The sequence below is a fragment of the Lepidothrix coronata genome, unplaced genomic scaffold, assembly GCF_001604755.1.
Source record: "Lepidothrix coronata isolate B3197 unplaced genomic scaffold, Lepidothrix_coronata-1.0 Scaffold63, whole genome shotgun sequence".
Taxonomy (NCBI): Eukaryota; Metazoa; Chordata; class Aves; order Passeriformes; family Pipridae; genus Lepidothrix; species Lepidothrix coronata.
Window position 1 is genome coordinate 3,555,046 of NW_016690243.1, and position 4,411 is coordinate 3,559,456.

Consider the following 4,411-nt stretch of genomic DNA (forward strand, 5'->3'; position numbering starts at 1 on the left):
TCAATTAATAAATGAAACATAGGACAGCATTTTTTTTAGCACTCCCTAGAGTTTTATCCATTTGATTACAAGTGTTAATCACACAAATGGTCCTGAATTTTCTGTAGGACTTCAATGCCTCAGGATCTAAGACCACACTATAGTACTTAATTTTCTAACTTGCTTTTGATGAGCCTGAAATTAAAGACATGTATTTCCTTTATTCTCCTGCATTCTTCCCTCATTATGAATAGGTGGTTTCTAAATCTGACATGAAGTATCTTAAAAGGTTCAGATAAGTAGTCCATTTGTCCAGATATCCAGTAACCTGTTCTGACAGAGGTTAGTAAGTGATACTTCCTTTAATGAAGTTATACTTCCTATAATGAAGAGTTTGGAATAACCTGCCAAAAGGGAAATTACTTTCCAGCCCCAGGCAGTTAGTGTTGTGCCCTGAGTTCTTTCAGATTTTACTCAGCTGTTTGCCTTTACAAACTGTGCCTTTTCAGATGTTGCAGTTGAAGTGAGCACTAAACATTTGCATAGATAATGAGAACATTCAGTTACATTAGAAAGGATAGTAGTAGCATCCTACTTTTTGTTGGTTAAATTATTCTCTTGATTCTCATGCTAATTAGTCCACATGCTCAATCCCTTTCTTCTTTGGAGTTGGTGGGTTTCTAGAAATGGTGGTCCATGACTCCATGGTCCCGGTCTCCCACTGCCAAACTCAAGAGGCCAGGGACTGGCACTGATTCCTTGCAATTACAAAGGGCATGAAGACCTGTGGAGCCAACCAGGGGACAAGAGACACAGCAGGTGACAAGAGACAACTAGGTTACACAAGAGGACCCCAACAAGTCAAAAGGAAGACCCCAGAAGAGACGATAAATGCCCAGATGGTCCTTTGTTCAGTGTCCCTCCTTTGAAGATATGAGGCCTGTTTCACTGATAAGACAAGGCCCCTGTTTCAGGACCCTCTTCTTATTCTCTGTAACTCATTGGACAAATTGCTAACTATTTCTGACTCTTGAGATGTCAGCATTAAGGGGGAAGCAGTGGATATTGTACACAGAAATAATATCCAGGGAAATACATAAAACTGTGAAGAACAAAGGGCAGAGGAAATATCTTTTGCCACAGAGCTCTGAACTACAGGATTTTTTAACTTGTGATCAAGATAAGATATAAAGCTTTGGAAAGAATATCCACCATGGGAAATAAATTTCTGTAAATACCTGACAGAATCTATAATAGCATTACCTAACACCTAATAGTGGGGTCAGCTGATTTTTAAGGCTTTATTTTCAGTGAAAAGAAAGTTGTTAAGTCTCCAAAGGGAAAGAATAATCATGTCTAAAAATAGAACCAAGATGAAGCTTGAAATAGAGAAGTTCACAAATACTGACAAAAATTATGACTAAGAAGGAAACTTCCACTTCTAGGCTTTAAACAGATGCCTTGGACTTTATTTTATCAATTATCAAGATATTTTTTCTTTTTGTCAGAGGTCTAGGGCGACAGAGGGTAAAAGGAAAAGCCATACCATGATTTTTCAAGTACTTCTTCATGAAAATCATGTGTGTTACGGGTATTACGTTCTCAGACTGTTCTAATAATATTAAAAAGATATCTTCTGTGCCTGAAGTTTGGAGATAAAGTAAGTGTCTCATATCTCATTTTTTTCTTTACCTTTTTCTTTTTTAATCATCCAAATCAAGTGTTAGCTGAGAGAAAGTGTTGCATAGACAGCAGACTAACATTCTATTGTTAAACTGTGTTTTCTCTCCTAAAATGTAACAATAATTGCCACTTGGAGGTGGTTCTCCACCACAGCAGAAAACACTTCAGTGCTTACAGTGGAATCTAGAATCTAAAAGGACTTTTAGGACTACTTCATGAAGGAATACCAAATCCTTCATAGAACTGTTAAGTCCAGATTCATTTACAAAGCTTCAGCCATTTAACTGAGACTCTACTCATATTAAGGGCTTTTCTTAAAAAAAAAATTAAAGACAGGTCACTTTGGGGCATGCTGCAGGACTTACATGAGTTGAACCACTCTCTGAAGGAGCTAGTCTCTTTTCAGTGACTCTAAAAGAGCCTTTGGTTTTCTCAGTTAAGTTCTATTCATCTAAGTCTTGATTCTTTTTGTACGATTTAGTATTTCACTCAACAGATTGCTATCAAAAAACTTAGAGAAGTCAAAATCAAGGCCAAATTGCCTCCTAGTTCTACTTAAATTGTATTATAAAGATTAATCTTAAACTTCTCTTTCATTCCACAAAATTATGTAGCTGCAGGTTTCCCCAGGAGCTGATTTCTGTCTTAGTAGATTGTTCACAGATGGACACAATGACTTTCAGATTTTAAAAAAATAATTTCCACTAAACATAATGTCTATTTTTTCAAAGAAAGGTTCAAAATAATATTTAGACATTTTGCTTTAACTCACATATATCAGTCAGCCTGTACAGAAGCCTGTCAATTACATCACATTTTACACAAGGTGAAGGTCTGAATAACATCACTCGACTGGTGACTTAAAAGGTTCATGGTCCAGGCTATTTTTGTTTTGTGTTAGCTCTTTTGTGGATTACTGATAGCTCTTTATTAAGAGATCCCATTCTTGTCACATACTTTTGAAATTAGTAGTTTTATATGAGTGAATTAAACACTTTAATTTGATTTGAGCAAACGAAAGAATATGTATTTTACTAATTTCTTAAATGTTCACAGGAAAAAAATCAAAATATTATTTCTAGATCTTAGCAACTAAATAAAAAATTAATCATATGAGTAAGTGAAGTCTTTTTATAATACATGCTAAACATAGTAGTACCTACCAAGTTCAACAAAAATATGAGTTTCTGTTCTCTATCTACAGTTGGTTAAACTTATTTGGATTGCCTTCTGACACACTTCCAAATCTGACATGGAGCCTTCAATAATTGGATGCCAAGAGTGACACTGAGGTGCTGGAACGTGTTCAGAGAAGGGCAATGAAACTGGTGAAGAGTCTGGAGCATAGGTCTTATGAGGAAGAGTTGAGAGAGCTGGAGGTTGTTTAGCCTGGAGAAAAGGAGGCTCAGGGGAAACCTTATTGCTCTACAACTGTGTTGAAAGGAGGTTGTAGCAAGGTGAGTGTTGGTCTCTTCTCCCAAGGAACAAGTGACAGGGAAAGGGGAAATGGCCTCAAGCTGCACCAAGGGAGCCTTAGATTGGATATTAGAAGAAATGTCTTCACCAAAAGGGTGGTCAAGCATTGAAGTGCCTGTTTCAATGCCCAGGGAGGTGGTAGAATCAGCATTCCTGGAAATGGTCAAAAGGTGTATGGATGTGGCACTTGGGGATATGATTTAGTGGTGAATACAGTGGTGCTGGGTTTACGGTTGGATTTGATGATTTTAGCGGTCTTTTACAACCTTAACAATTTTATGATTCTAAACCAAATCAAACCAAAAAACCACACAAATCCCTCCCCTGTGAAAAAACCCAACCCCACAGACCTAGCCTGGATGTACGTGCCCAGAGGAGGAATGCAAGTGTTATTAATAAAAGACAGCCTTTGCCCATGGCTGTCTTAACGTCCTCTGACCTCCACCGCACATTCCCATGAACAGCGAGTGTCTGCATTTTCCCTCACCATAGTGCCAGCAATAGCCTCGAAGGAAAACCTGTAATGGTTTGGAAGTCTTTGCAATATTGCTTTAAAAGATCATTAAATATATCAGAGAAAGATAAAATGTTTATCACATCATGCACTCATACAAGAGCAGAGATGGACAGAGCCTTGGCCAAGGGAGAAATTCTGCAATTTTTCAGCAAAACCTGGTGAAATACAATGCCTGTTTGTCCCACAGATTGGTGAATTGCCTGTACCTAAGTAACAGATCAGGATCCTTCTTTCCCCCCCGAGAGTTACATGGTGGAGGGCTCACTGTGGTTTGTCAGGGGTATGTCCCTGCAGCAAATGCAGTATGAAACATGTCAGTGTCTTGGGATTTCTAATTTTTTACATAATGTTTTATAAAACTTACCATGTGTTGCCTAGTTGATGTCTGAAACATAAATACATCTTTTCAGAATAGAAATATAAAAATATACATAACTTAAATTAACATATAGATACAAACTTTAATTATAGACTGAAAAGCTTAAAATTATAGATTATTAATTAAGAAAGCACGCATTTAGCACTGATGATGGTTCAGTTCTTTGAACATCAGTCAATTAAGGAAATGAAGAAACCGAAGCAATGTTTATTTACAATAATCTACCCTTAAGCCTGCAAATGGGTTTGAATACATGTTTGTCTCAGTTCTATCTGCATGGATGAAAGGTGTCTATATGAATAAAACTAATTATTTATCAAGGGAAGGTCTACACTGCGTCATTACAATCAGAATTGATGGGCCTCATTGAAAGTTTA